Source organism: Crassostrea angulata, chromosome 2 (genome assembly GCF_025612915.1).
Source record: "Crassostrea angulata isolate pt1a10 chromosome 2, ASM2561291v2, whole genome shotgun sequence".
In the NCBI taxonomy this organism is placed as follows: domain Eukaryota; kingdom Metazoa; phylum Mollusca; class Bivalvia; order Ostreida; family Ostreidae; genus Magallana; species Magallana angulata.
This window is the reverse complement of record NC_069112.1, coordinates 78,219,439-78,236,553: the sequence shown is the minus strand read 5'-3', so window position 1 is coordinate 78,236,553 and position 17,115 is coordinate 78,219,439.

Below are 17,115 nucleotides of genomic sequence, written 5' to 3'. Positions count from 1 at the left end.
TCTACATGGGTATTTTAATATTTTTAAAATTTGTTTTCATTTAAAAGATCATTGGTTCCTTTTTATATATTTTGATGAACATGTTGCGCTAGGGAACTCAAGATGTATTGAGATTGTGATGAATAACGAAAAGAAATACTGTGGTTTCATCAATATTCGTTGAATACCAATTTTTGAGGATTTCGTTGTTGAGTTCATCCACGAAATTAAATGATCATCGAAGTGCAATTTCTATTTACATATTGCATTGATATGGTCATTTGCCACGAATTTAACTATCCTCGAAACTGTGATTTTCACTTCATCCACGAAAATTGATACCCTTGAATAATACTGAAACCACAGTATACCAAATACAGTGAAATAAAGTATATTTGTCAATCCTGAAGTATTAAAATATAGAATTATAATTTAATATGTATTAAGTCAAAGATACAGTCAATATCAGTTTCAAATATGTGTTTCCGGCAAACCTTCTGTAACAAATATTGAAATTCACAAGAATAATTCATTTATATTCTATGTTGTGTGTGCATTATTTTTTTTTTTATGTCCACCCACCTACTGCACATTGCAAACTTGTATATATACAAGCATCGTTTTTAAAAGTGTGTGAGGGGGAGACGCATCCAAAAAATCATAACAAGCAAAAAAAAAAGAAAAATGTAAATTGCCAAAATCACGAAAATCCTAAACCGGGGGGGGGGGGGGGGGGGGGGATGTAGCGTAGAACACCTATACATGGTCTAACAAAAGTGGGAAGGGGGGGGGGGGGGTGGCAGCTACTTGATAATTCACTTTTTTATGTGTTAATTATACAAAAAAATTTTTCAGCCCCTCCCCCATGATCTTACGTGCCTGATATATGTACTATACTTTGTATTCTGGTAAGTTGTTCTGGGTTGTACAGAGCAAGGACAATAGCTTGCTTCACGTCATATGTCATTTTCTCCCTTTTTCATGGACTTTAATGTAAGTTACCTAAATTGAGGAAATACTATTCGCCAGACGCCACCCCTCCCCTTCCCGTCGTTCAACCACTGTTTTGTTTTCAATAATAGAATTTTGTCAGGTATTAATCACCACTTTATTTGTTTATGATTATTGATTTAATTTGGGTGAACCCCCCCCCCCCCCCCAAAAAAAAAATATACCAAAATATATATAGTATTTCCGATTATATCAAAGGAAGCAAAGTAGAGGAACGAACGATAACTCTTGCTTTTGTATGCGACATAAACGAGAGGAGCGCGGGGATTGAAACATGCAGTTAAATAAGAAGGGAAGATATTGTTACACGTGTTTATGTGTAGGAATAATTGATAGATGAGCAGGTAATTTTTTATTATTTTTTTTTGGGGGGGGGGGGGGTCACAGAGACCTCAGCGGCGGTTTTGTGATGCTTCAAAAACAGGCACATTGCATCAAGCGTGTGTGTGTTGTAAGCCACTTGAGAGTCAGCTCAAACTCTCAAGCGGTTTTATTAAAGCGTGATCGTATAGTCAAAGTTACAACAATTGAAAGCAGCCCAAATCAAAGTCTCAAAATCTGCTCAACATCATTTTTCATGAGTATATATAACATTTTACTTATGATGGACAGTTCTGACTAGTTAGGCCCATTTACGACGATCATGAATGAACATTTAGTATTCAAAATTAAGATTAATATTTTATTTCTAATTAAAGTAACAAAACTGTCAAAACTGCCCATCAAAGAGTACGGATGCAGGATTTGAGTCTCCGAGTCCTGAGTCTCGGAGTCCCCCACCTATGTATGAGGCATCACTTACTCATAATACGTTCATTCATACCTGGCATAAAAGGTTACAAAGGTTAATGTATAGAATACCCAATACATGACTCAATATAGAGTACCAGAGCTATCGTTGTAGACCCAGAATCGCGAAATATGACACTTGTTGTTAAACTCTCAATTTGGATATTATTGTGCCCGTATTATTCACCTGGTTTTATAACATCATTTAGGAATACTACGCAGTGTTACAAGAGTCCATTCTGTTAATTATCATTAACACCATTCAGTGCGCAGTACCTAGGTTCATATAAGTATCATAGTGACCAATATGTAATACTAGCAATTCAAGGTCATAGCACGGCTATCTGTTTATAGTGTGTGTGTGGAGGGGGGGGGGGTCCACTTTTACTCGCCGCAAACATTTTTCTTAAATTGAGTATATAAAAATGGGAATAGTTAATTAAGATGGAGTTTGTCCCTTGTAAAGAATTGGAAATTGAAGTTATATGTACAGGTACAGTACCCCCCCCCCCCCCCCCACACACACACACACACACACGGACTAGGGTTTACACGTTTTATATATGAACAGTTGTAAAATCCCCCTCTTTTTTAGTTTGCCTCCCCCACTTTCAAAAACAAAATGCGTGTAAAAAATAATGACAAGTTCAATTCGATGTTTCTATAGAGAATGTTGAAGAACAAGATTATTAAAGAGTTAAAAATACATTATGTTGATCTGATGACCGCAGATTTTCTTCTTGTGTTACTCAAGACGTATATATTATTTGTGATCATTGAGGTTGCATACATTCTTACGAAGGTTGCGAGGGTTGCGAAGCTCGACTTCATGGGAGAGAACGGGTTGCATAATGAAGCCCCCCCCCCCACCCCCCACCCCACCCCCCCCCCCCTTCATTACTCTCCCGAATTTAATTATCGCCACCGTATCTCAGATTCTAATAGTTTGATAAAGTTGATTGAAATTTCAAATGTTGCCGAATAGTATTAAATGAACAGATTATGTAAAAATGAGTAAAAATGAGTAACCTATGAAACCTGTGGCGGAGTTGCTGGACTGTGTATATACATTCTCAGGTAATTTCGACTGAGTGTAGTGATTCACAAAACTTTGTATTTAATTGGGGGGGGGGGGGGATTGAGTCCTTTATTGAATTATTTAGCGTATTTAATGCATTCTTTTTTTGCAAAAATGAACGATCATCTACCCATCTGGGGAAAGTTATGCGGATTGTGGACATTGGCTTGTTTCGTCGATATAGATGAGTTTGAATTTTGAAAGAAAATCGATTCTGCTGGTGTAAGTAGGTAAACGTCTACAAATTTTAAAGATAATTAATACTTTATCAATACTAATAACCAACATATCAGACCAAGCAGCTTTAAACATGGCGGCTGGCACTTATGGCAAGTTATGGGACGCAGACACGGCTGTTTCTCATTAATAACTAAACTAAATGGAACATATCAACTTTTGATAATATTTGTGTGTTTTATTCATTTCCAAACACACTTTCCCGCACTCTTTGAATTATCTTCTTTTCTCTTTTACAATCCCGTTAATATTCATTTCATTGCTGGTTTTACAGTTGTACTGTTGCGTTCGTCAACCTTGAGCTCTAAAACAAACCGAAAAAAAAGGTTAGTAAAACATGCAGCACTGTTAAGGCTCAATATGAAAATATTAGTGGGTTTAAACGCTCATAAAACGATGCATCTATTATTACAAAATATTAATGTAAAGTTATTTTATAATGATGTAAATGTTATATAAAATGAAACATTATAGTAAATTCTACTTTGTATGACACTTAGTGTGCTCCCCTGAATTGATAGTCACGTGACATGTGTTGATAATTCTTCCGAATGGAGGTCATAGACAAATTTAAATATTACAAGGGCTTACCCTTATTTGAATTAAAAATTCTAATGATAATTAAATTCTACTTTTCTTATAGATTCTGAAAAGTGCTTTGTATAGAGTTCTTCTTTAATAAGAATAAATATCAAAGGAATGAGCTCCGGTTGGAATTTATATGACCTTTTCTTAATATTTTACGTATTTATTAATTCATTCGATTGATTTCATCAAAGCAGCATCACTTTTTAATGAATTCAACATTCCCTTAATTTATATCCAAAAGATCGTTATGATCTGTTTAGTGTATGCCCTTGTAAAGAGCGGATTTAGAAAGGCTTCCAGATGACCCTACACAACGAACTTGTACAGTAAATAGTCTAAAAAAGAAATACATGTAATACACGCTCTAAGAATAATGACATGCCGAATCAAAATAAGCATAATAGATAGTATTTAATGGTATGATCATTGATTTAAGATTAACTTCTGTTCATTTATAAAATGCATTTTTCCATGTTAAAAAATTGCTTTATTCGCCTCTTTCTACACAAAATATACGTCAAAATTTACAGTATGACGTCACATAGGCAGGAGTACCGCGATCAGTCAGTTGTTTATATTTATTTTATGTTTGACTTATTTGACTACAAACTTGCACGTATTGGTAATTTTCAATGTAGTTTAATGTTTTCGTAGCCATAACAATCGGTAATTACTTTATTTACTAGCATTTATGACGAATTGTTGTTTTGTGTGATGTTATAGTTAACATTTCCCGTACTTTCTGGTCGGCGCAACCACAAAGTAAACCGTTATATTGCTGCGCACTGCTAAGAAAATAAACGGAACTTGCAAAAACAAAATACATGTAAGAATTTTTTTAGTCCAAAATGCACAACTCTCAAAAATAGATTGATCGTATTAAAATTAAAGTTGACCTAGATATTCTTATGATAAATCTGTATACCAAATTTCAATTCAGTATGTGCAACCTCGGCGACAAAAAAAAACAAAAAACAAAAAAACAAAAACAAAAACAGAAACTGCGTATAATTGGAAGTCAAAGGGGCATAATTTTTCTATAAATTCCTCCATTGACCCAAAAAGAGCGGGCTAAATAATATATAATAAATCTGTATATTAAGAAAACTGTTGTTTGTTCGACCGACATACAAACAACGAAATGTAATGCTTTAATCAGAGATAAAAAAAGAGAGGAAATTCAAACTACATCGTTGATATGGAAAGGAAACACGCATTCTGAGAGTATTGCATAAGCAGTACACGTCCCCTACCGGTTTGTGGAAATTGTGAAAACAACGCACTGTAATGCAGAATATCGAACCCGAACATTAACAAATTAGAATATTAAAAATTAGTTTTCTCGGAAAACCAGACACTAAAAAAGTGTAAACTTGATCTGTAGTTTGATATTTTGAAGCTGTTCAGCAAATTTCGTATTATTCCTCAAACGCATAAAGAAAAAAAGTGTGGACAACTGAAGAGGGACAGACAGACGGACGGACGGACAGACGGACTGACGGACGCAGAGGAAAGCTATAGTCCCCTCCGGTGAAAACAGGTAGGGGACTAATAAAAGTGCACAACTTCGAACTATGGTCTACCTATCCTGAAATTTCAGTCATATCTCTGATAGTTTCTGAGATCAGCTCTGCACAAAATAGGTCGTCAAGAATGACAGAGTCGGCCGTAAATCAGGACCGGAAGTGATGACAACAAAAAAGTCATAAAAATATAAAATTCAGATAGTGTCTCATCATCTGTGATAAAATTGTTTAGATCAGTCGAATAGATTTCGAGAAATCGCGTGCACAAAATTTTGGGGGGAAAATAATAGCTAGATGAAACACCAAAAACAATCGTTAAAACTTGTTAGAAACATGAATTGTTTGAAATCTTCTGGTGAGTACCGGAAGTGACAGTTGACAAAATAAAACCCGTTAAATTGTCTATCATTCATAAAAATTCGTGTCTCAATCATTTACAGTGACTAAAATCTCGCGGGTATCAAGGTTGTAAAAAGGAAAGGTACCTAAGATATTTGATATAACTCACTGGAAGTAGAATATGTTTGCTTATTTAACATATATAAGATCGTGTAATGATACTCCGATATTCATTCCATGTAAAAAAAAAATAAAAAATAAGGAAAAAAAATTAAGTGCTTCGGATGACCACCGGAAGTGACGACGATTTAAACAAAATAATGTAAACACGGATTCATACTTAGGGTTATCATCCCACAGAGTTTGGGTGTTCGAGTCATCACCGTTTTTGAGATCTCGTGGAGTCATTGTTTTTTGTCTCTTGACAGGAAACGGACAAACGGAAATGCCCAGTGAAAATAAAAAGTTAATATTTCTTGAACATAAGACACCTGTACTTTATTGTTTAACAATTTTACTAAAATCTTTTAAGCAAAACAGTTAAACTTTCAAACAGCTTGATTTGTTTAAACCCTTCCGGTGAGGACCGGAAATGACGGTTGACAAAATGAAAGCGATTAAACGCATTTTCTATCGAATGTCTGTTATCTATATAAGTTTCGTATATTGATCACTTGACTTTTTGAGATCTCGAGGGTAAATCATTTATTTAAAAAAACCGCTTTCTAAGATATTGGAGATATCTCACCGAAAGTAGAATGTTTGTTTTTATCTAACATCGGATACATGACATATACATGTATAAGGATTATTACTTATATTTCATATCTATATGAAACGAATCAAATGCGAAAGAAAAATAATTTTTGAAATGCTTCCGGTGACGATCGGAAGTTATGACGAACAAATCGAAATAGTTTAAAGACATCTACAAGTATAAGTCTATAATCCTATAAAGTCTGAATGCTCAAGTCCGTATCATTTTTGAGATCTCAATGTCACAAACTTTTTGTTACGGGACAGGAAACGGACGACAGGAAATGAACTTTGAAAAAATGAAAAATGAATACTCGAGGTATAATTTTTTCTATCATTCCTGAAAATTTCCAAAAAAAATCTATGGAGTCATCTCAGAGAAATGTACAAAAAAGGGGAACAAAATTTCTACCCAATTTTCGAGCCATAGTGAGCTCTCAAGAATGACGCCACTGGCGTAAAACAAAACAATTTGCACAACTTCAGGCTATGGTCTACCTATCCTGAAAATTTCATATTCATATCTCCGATACTTTATGAGAAGAAGCGCGCACGAAATGGGTCGTAAAAGTTACAAAACCAGCGATAAATCAGTATCGGAAGTGACGACGGCAAAAATATTAAAAACAAAATAAATTCAGATCACTTCCAATCATCTGTGAAAAAATGGTGTAAATCTATTTGCTAGTTTCTTAAAAATCGCGTGGCAAAATTTGTGGAAAAAAAATAAGAAGATACGAAAACTATATGGTCTTCCGTTGGAAACGGAGTCGGCTGCACACACTACCTCAACTATAACGACTGAGCTACGCGGACTCTCGCTTCAGGGCATTGAAGCCCAAAATCTCGAGAATGCGTGGATCAATTTTAAAACAATTTTTCATAATCTAGGTCATATTTAAAGGTTTTTTTTATTTCCTTCCGGTGCCGACCGGAAGTGATGGAAGGCGTTCGAATATGCAAAGGACATTGCGGCAGGAACCTTTCTACCATCCCTGAAAATTTTAAAAGTTATATATCTTTGATATTTTTTCGAAAAATCGTAAATAAACAATAACATAAAATCCTTTTTATTTTGGGACTGGAAGTGATGACAATAAATAGCACGTAATTTTCTTACAAATTTTGTCAATAATAAAATCTGAAAAATAATGAAAACGCCTGAAGCGTTTTTGAGAAAAACATGACAGAAAAAAAAAATAATACTAGTGAAAAAAAAAACAACAAAGCAACCTCGACGAAAACAAATTTTGACAAAGCTAGTTTTCTTACTGAAACTGAAAACCTACGCATCCGTAAAATCACTTCCCAACAAATAAGTAAAAAAAAAATAAAATAAGCCTCGAACGTAAATGAGTCTACAGAATGAGGAATGTCAAAACAGCTTGTTGGCGTACTTGAACAGATTATGGTGCATCCATTGAAGCAGTTGTTTTCCATCAGAGGCACTGCAGCACATTCCGGGTCTGTAGTTATGCAGGTCTTGGCCATATCTTCTGTTACCAAGGGACACTCAACTATACATAGAAGAAATAGTGTTCCAATAAAAGGAACATGTTTTATTCTGTTTTCAACCTGAGTTTTACAATTTCTTTGATTTTATCTCAGCTTTAAAAAATTGCTTTGTACTTCTGTAAGGAAAATCGTTTCTTATATCAAACAGCTATCTTGCATTTAACATTAGTTTGCTAGAGAAAGATGTGACTTGTATAATATACTGACAAAAAGGAAATCTTCCATATAATACTCTATGTACTCGAAAAACTATATTTATGTGCATTTATATAAAGACAGTTAAATGCGGAGATCCTAGTAACAAAAAAAACAAAAACAAACCAAAAAAAAACAAAACCAGGTGGTTCTGTGGAACAGTTTTGTTTGTTCTGAGGAGGACTGACCGAAGTCTTTTTGAGGTAACTTTATTCATTTTCATTTCATTAATCATTTTCAAAATTAGCGGAATGTCGATACTACCGTTTTAATGCAGCGCTTTAAGATAAATTAACAAACCATTTAGTCTTGTTGAGTATTCGGCAAACCTGTGTACAGGTTGGTAAGAAATGACAATATTCAAAATATTTTCAGACTGAGATCTACAGATAAGTAGCTAGAGATTGTATTGCTTTATGTGTAACGTTGCATGGAAAACAAATCTACCTTTGCATTTAAAATAAAAAAAAAGACATGCACAAGGAACATAGCTTTACAGCTTAAAAACAATCAAAAGGGAAGTGAGAACGTATGATGAGTTCAATTTCCGTAAATTAAAAAAAAAGATAACATTTCAAAGGATCGTAGTGGCTCGAATTTTGTTGTATTGGTAGGTTGTCTCTCCCCCCCCCCCCCCCCCCCCCGAATTTACATCCTTGACGAAAACAAGTTTTGTTTTTAACTCTACCTGAAAACCTTCGCATCCATGAAATTACATCTCAACAAATACGAAAAAAAAAAACATAACATGATCTTACAAAAATGAGGAGTGTCAAAACAGCCTTTTTACGTACTTAAACATGTTATAGTGAATCCATTGAAACATTCTCCCTCACTAACTGGCACTGAGGCACATTTCGGGTCAGTAGTAATGCAGGTCTTGGCCATTTCTTCTGTTACTAAGGGACACTCAACTATACATAAAAATAGAGTCCCAATAACAGGAACATGTTTTATTCTCTTTTAAATATGAGTCTTACAATTACTTTGATTATATCTTGGCTTAAAAAATATCCACGTTACTTTAGTAAAGAAAACTGTACTAATATCAAACAATTATGTTGCGGTTAACATTAAATCGTTAGACAATAAATGTGATTAAGTGTAAAATACTCACGGCAACAACATGCCACGTCCCTCACTCCAATAACATATAGAACAAAGAAGATTTTGAAGATCATTTTGGACACCTCTGGCCAGTACCAAGATTCGATCTTTTATATACATCCCCTCATTTACTCAGCAGAATGGAAAATTAAATGTCAATTCAATTATTTGTAATTATGGAGATTTTAAACAAGGAAAATGTTTTGATATCATTATTTTAAATACAATTTCGCACAAAAACATCCATTCTGCAAAGAGCAATCTAGGGATTACATAATATAATGGGTTATGAAATAATTTTCCACAAGACTATTTATAGTCCTTGATATTATACTATTAACTGAAATTTTATAGCCTATTACATGATAATTTACAGACTGATATGTGCTATACACAAGTTCAACGGTTCGGTTTGGTACGCTTTGTGAACGGTACGGCTCGCTTTGTGAACGTGACGGTCATTTTGGTGAATGGTAGGGTCATTTTTTGAACCATACGGTTCGTTTTGTGAACGGTACGGTTCGTTTTGTGAACGGTACGGTTCATATTGTGAGCTGTAAGGCTCGCTTTGTGAACGGTAACGGTCATTTTGTGAACGGTACGGTTCGCTTTGTGAACGGTACGGGTCATTTTGTGAACGGTACGGTTCGTTTTGTGAACGGTACGGTTCATATTGTGAACGATAAGGCTCGCTTTATGAACGATACGGTTCGTTTTGTAAACGGTACGGATCGCTTTGTGTACGGTACGGGTCATTTTGTGAACGGCAAAGTTCGCTTTGTGAACGGTACGGTTCGTTTTTTGAACGATAGGTTTAGCTTTTTGCACGGTACGCTTTGCTAAAACAGTTGCATGCTTTGTGAACGGTTTGTGCGTTTTATAAATGAGGTAGGCATAGCCTGAATGCTTTGAATTATCTCGAATTTTGGTTAGTTTTTTGTCCCATTGAATTGAGCAAGCTGATAATATTCCTCTATTTATATCATATATTTCAAATGCATTTCTATCAAATTAAAATCAGAACTTCCATCCGTTCCCCAGTTTGTTGTTACGTTGCGTGAAACGTGTACTAGTTGTAAATCGGGAAGCGGAGGATAGTTAAACTTTGATTAGTCTGACATTATTTGTATTTAATTTTAGATAAATTTAATTATGAAAATAGATTAAAAAACTGACTTTAATCCGATATATTTTTGTTAATTCAGCTATCTCTGTCGACTATTCTAGCAAGCACCTTAAGTTTCTATATATATACATCTACATGTACCTGTATTTAAGTCTTTAAATGTTTGTAATCCATTTATAATTGCTTTGAAAAATTGACCCGACTTTATTAGGATATTTCTTTAGTTTGCCTTTATCGTTGTCTTAATTTCCAGCTTGTTGTTTTTTGTACAAGCATCTTTTTGTTTTTTTATTCATAATTTTTATAATGATAATTATTTATTGCCTACAAGTACTACTGCCGATCAAAGTCCCCTGAGGAACAGACGATGTAAAAACAAAATACACGCAATTAATGATAAAATAAACAATGATTTTCAGTTTCGAAATCTTGAAATCAACTTTTATAAAGTGTTTCGACACGGATTTTTATTCACTTTAATATTGATTTTTCTAATGTTTTGCACTTGTTTGTATACGCAGATCACTTTTACATGAAACCCGTCATCGCTTCTCTAACCTGAAATGACATCGCGTGTATAGTCAAAATATGACTATTAGTTTTTGTTATTCCGTTAAACTTTACATGTACATGTAACATATTTCTTACGATATGTACAAAACTAGGTACAAACAATAAGTCAATTGCTTTTAATGTTGATATTTATAATTTGGTTGGCCACTCTTCACTTTATGCATGCGATTTAACTGACAATAACAAACTGTCAACTATCTCAAAAATCCTTAAAACAAAATACAAATCCAAAGCAGAACAACATGGACCTCTAACAAGATACACAATGTTTAAAACATTTGATAACAATAATCAAAATAGTATTACAAGGAATTCTGTGAACATCGATATTTAACAATGTTTATAAAATCTGCCATCTAGTTCTAAGTCGAAAACCAAAGAAATGATTAAAGTCTAAGAAAGGAAATACAAAAATTTTTGTGACGGTTTTAATAAAAATGACAGCGTCAAGTTTTAGTATGCTATCTTATCCCGTATAAAAAAAATCTAGCAAATATTGAACTTATCTGGTCAGCGATTATATCCGTCTGTATTCATCAAAAGACATTATCTTAATAAGCCTTATATGGAAGTTGCACTCTTATTGGTACTGTACGCTTTTGTTTTCTTTTTTTTCTTTTTTGCCGTTTTGGGGCTGGTATTGCATATATTATATTACATGCGTTTTACACGGTTCGTTTCATGAACGGTATGGGTCACTTTTTGAACGGAACGTTTCTTGTACGGAACAGAACGGTTCGTTTATGAGGTGTAGTAGCACATTTCAGGGTCTGTATCATAGTTGATAATATACAAATATTGACTGGGGCTGAGGGCAACATTAATAATATTAGTCCATGATGGAGGAAATAAGGGGGCTAATATAATCAATGTTGCCCGGAAATACAGCCAACATTTGTGGGTTTTTTTATGACGCGGAAGAAGTTACTGAAAAGCAGTAACCTTTCAGTTCTCTAGAGTATGTTTTATTATTTCATGTTTTGAACTCCTTACTGTTTTGCGAGACTTTTGTCACGTGACAGAATGGTATATAAAGCGGAGACAGAACTCTGATAGTCATTGTTGAAGTTGCCGGGTGGAGATCGAGTATCAAATAGGTACAAAGCTTTATTTTTAAGTCTCAAAAGCTTTATTAAGGCACGTAAGATCTATCTTTTACTATAACCTCATTTTTCCTCGGGTGGAGATCGAGGGAAAATAAGGTAATAGTAAAAGCTAGGTCTTACATAACTGAATAAGGCTTTCGAGACCTGAAAATAAAGCTCTGAACCTATAAGATCGTCAACTTGGCAATATCTATATTTTATTTTATCACGCGTTTATAGTGCGGTTATACACAAGAGCACAGTAGCAAGCGCGCGCTCTCTAAAGAAAAAAGAAATAGTGTACATATTGTTGATCAAATTTTGTGATTGCGAAAATTGATTTATTCATCATAGCTCAAGTAGAGCAGCTGAATCAAAAAGAACTCAAATTGCATCAGAATTACCAAAATTAATTTTGCACAATCAAACGGTCACTTGTGACATTCCACCGCCTGTAGTAATTATGTTACAGATGCTCTACCTGATTTTAGTTCACAGTTATTCGCAAGTCCTTACAACCGTAAAGATAGCAAATCGTCGCATTGCGCATCCATAGCCTTGACTGATTGCCTATTATTATGTTGTCTTGTTTTGGAGTCGCGAAAAGTTATTTACGTCACCGTTTACGAATCAACAAATCAGAAGCAATTAATTGAAATAGAGGGAATATTCTCTAGATATTATTCCTATCGGGTTTAACGAAGAATAATGAACCCCGTAGAATAATGTCCCGGGGTAGTTTTTCGACGCAAAATAATGCCCCCGCCCCTTTTTGCTGTAGTAGAATTTAATTAGACCCAATTATTTGCTTTGAAGGCCTTAACACGACAACCGAATATAAAAGGCCAAAACATGATATATTTATTAAAATTTGTGTTTTTATCAAGGCTTTGGCAAATGTCGCGCGAGAGAGTAAAAATAAAAGTCCAAAGTCCTTAAATTATAAAGATCTAATTACGATGAACCGAATGTTGTAGACTAGTATAAGTAGTTGCTTTTGAATTACGATATGCATTATACATATGAACATTCATAGATCTGAAGGCTCAGACAAAAGGTTAAAGTAACTTTTAGGAGAGTTAAGATCTCTCCAAAATCTTTGAAAGTTTTACACGACAGCATTTCATGTTTTATTATGACATTTTTGTTCACCTTTAAGTCTATGGAAAAGTCAACAAAACATTTGCAAGTTGTTTTGTGCCTTTGTGGTTAGTCGTTTCCATATTTTTTAACTTTCACAGTATCTTTAAAATTTCCAAAAACTTTAATTTTTAGCCATTTTGTCTTTGATAGATACACAACAACTTGTAAGACTGAGATCATCAATAAACGTTTGGACATGCAAGTATCAAGGCTTTTTGGGAGTAGATATAACAAAGTATTAAATTAACGCATCGATAGTTACAAAACGCGGGGTGTTTCCAAGATACATGTTTAAATTGCATTCATTTAAAACACAGTAAAGCATTTCTTTAAGGCTCTGAAACAAAAATGAAACAGTGCAATTTTATGAGGGTTATTTTCATTGCGTAGTAAAGACCAGAAGAAATGGTGTTGCCACTTGTTGAGATACAATTTATTCACACAATATATTTTTAACATTATATACACCAATATCTCACAATTTTGTATATAATTAAAGAAAATATACTTTTACAATTAAACATACAGAGTATCAATACTCTACAAATACCTTGTACCTAGCGTTTGCACAATTTTACAAACAATTAATTTAAACGAAGCAGAACAAATAAGAATTGTTGACGCACCATTGGAACCAATTGCATTCATGTAAATCCAATACAAGATATAGAGTTTAAATCCCCTGCACAAATAACGATTCGTTAATGCAGGACCAAAGAACGCTTTAGCATTATGATATCCTTTTAAAACCAGTGTATCACGTTTACAACACACACCATTTAAAGCGCTTGAGCAAAACACACTTATTATGGTGACGAAAATTCCACTGTGATTAAAGATGGAACGAAAATGCATGCCTTGTGTATATGGAGTAATTAGATATTGGTTAATGCTTGGTGGGTTTATTTCTTCCGAAAAGTGTTACACATACAGGACATTTAAAAATATCTGATATACGTTGCCTGTCTCCATGTTGAGGAACGTCGTCCTTTGTTTTATTGAAGGTAAGCGTTTGTTGATTCACAAATTAGTTGTTTAAATATAAGAATTCCATATCTTAAGAACAAAATGTTACTGGAATGGTGTATTCAGACATATCTGAACAGTTAAAGTAAAAGTTAAAATGTGTTTCATTTATTACGAGGAAGATGTTTATTAAATTAATATTGATAAATTGAATGGGATTTTACTGTCGAAAGAGTCTATATGCGAATGTTTCAAAGTTGACATTAATTACATTAATTCATATGATTGACAGTCAATTGTTTCAAATGAAATGCATATGATTTTATATATAGATACTTGAGCTAAAACTGTTATATTCATTCACTTTACACACTAAATTATACCTAGCGAAGCGTGATAACACGTAGATATAAAAATCAGCGAACAGCGAGAGTTGAATCAGGGTTACTATGGGCTTAAAAAAAAGTTTCCGGCCCTTGGCGCCGCCATATTGGCTGTCATTTTGTTTTTGAAATGTTATAGTTTGATCATTGATTGACTAGCACTTATCGATATTTATTGCCCCTAATTTCGATTAAAAACTATCCAATGTTTCAATAGAATGTAATTAAATTTTAAAAAAAAAATGTTAATGCCAGATAAATTATAATTGTGCTTCAATCATATGTCTTTTTATATTATCAGATGGAAAATACATGTAAAGCATTAAAAAAAAAAACACTGATATATTAGAAACTTTATAAAGTATTCAATTCAAATAAATTGATGAACAATGAAAGAAATAATTTTTTGTTGGTTTAACGTAACTCTCTTCGGCTGTTTCCGAAGACAAAACTTGTACATTGATGGTCTTTCCTCGGCATCGTTCTTTTTATCATTTTAATGGGGGAATCCTACAGGATCCGACATATTATGTTCTAATTTTACATACTGTTTTTCTATTTTATCAATACGATTTGAACAATTCAATTATTCTTTGAACAATACTTTTTAGTTTTTAAGCATTTCATGATCGACAGTGTCTAAAGCCTTATAAAGATTTAGCATAATCATACTAGTATAAAGACCACTGGTGCATGTATAAAAAACATATAAATAACTTCGATCTTTCATTGAATTATCTACAGAATGTTTTTCTTATCACATAACATCCGAGTGATTTTATCGAAAATTGGTGATAAACGTAAGCACCATCTGGAATTTTTTTTCCGAATCAATAACAAGATAACAATTTTGAGTTTTTTATAAGATTTAATTATATACGCATTTTGGGTTAGCTTACATTTTTTATTTGGTCTGTTCAATTTAATTCAGAAAGAAATATACGTCCCTGTTATTGGACATCGAAGAAATTATATGAAACATGTCGGTACACACAAACAATGCAGCTTTCTTGTTAATATATTAATTTATTTATATGCCTAAGTGTTCGATTGTGAATTTTAATGAGTTTTAATCATTTTTTAGACTTTAAATGAAGCAAAGAAATCTATTATGTAGTATTCGTTGTGTGACATTGAATTTTCATAATTATAACTCTATACTAATGTACGAATTGACAAACAAGTATCGCCCAATAGCGCGCATCCATTTTCTATACTTTTTTGGGGGGTATAATGCATTCATAATGATTTTTAAATGATTTAAAGTAAAAAACGAATTAAATTGACATTGTAAATGCATTGTTACGTTAATTTTCGTTTCCTAAAATCACTGTGAAATTTATACACGATCTGATTAACTACAGGATGCAGTGTATGAGAGGATAAGTCAGATTGAACTTAACTGCATTTGCTTGTTGCGATATTAGAAATTACGAAATGATGACTTCAATCGAAATTGTTTATAATCTTGTTTTTTCAACGTGTTTGTTAGAAGCTTACACAGCTAATTGTGCCACGTATGTTTCACATATGTTGGAACTGAACACATGTGAAACATACGTTAAACATACGTGGCACACACGTGAAGTCAAACCATACGTTACACATACGTTGAGAAATACATGGTTAACATACGTGTGATAACATACGTTCAACATCACATATGTTTAACATACGTAAGATTTTACATACGTTAAACATACGTGAAACATATGTTTTACATATGTAGATCTCAACCACATGTTACACATATGTTAATAAACACATGGTTAACATGAGTTCTAAAAACCATATGTTACACGTGCGTTAATAATATGTTTTACATGTGTGAAGGCATGCATATAAATAACATTAAAATTATCTGCATGTGCGGATCTAAAGGGGAGGGTGGTCCGGACCCCTCCCCCCTCCTTGGAAATGAAAATACCTACATCATACATGTCTAAACATTGTATGACACTTTATATCATTGTAAGGTTAATTGATTTGCAAAACCACAAATAAAGTTACATGCATTTCCTAATATTTTCATCTGAAATTTCTCTGAGCAACTCCTATATTAATCATGGTTATTTTCAACCTTCATTCAATAAAATGTTTAGAAATTTGACTAATAAACCATGTTTAACATGGTAATGTCTACAAAATCATTTAGCATATTCTATACAACTGAAGTATACAGTTGGTGTATATATCATATATGCCATGTGACGTGGTGAATATTGTTTATGTACACCCAAGAGTCGTCGATTGAATTCATTCGTTTCTATGCTTATTTTCGGGCCATTTGTTTGATAAAAATAGAGTTACCTATGAATATTGTAAAATATAACCGAGCTTAGCAGTCTTTCAACTTTCTTCTTTGGTATACCGGAAAAATCCTCAAGACATAGAAATAAGAACAGGAAACCACAAACCTAAAAGTTCCGACTTTTTTTTTTTTAATTTTCACGCAATAGGTATCGATGATAATTATATACATATATATAAATACTTAAATTGTGAGTCAACAATTTAAATAAAAAATACCACAATGCTTACAATATATAATAATAGATACATGTTAAACGTTATCGGAAAAAGAAAAGCTCTTCATATGCAATGACAAAGTACCCCTGTTTCATTTTCACTTTACATCCAGAGCTCAACATGCAGTTTGCATTGTACAAAACCCATGTGCCTTTTTATCATGTGAGTATAAGCCTATCATAAATAATAC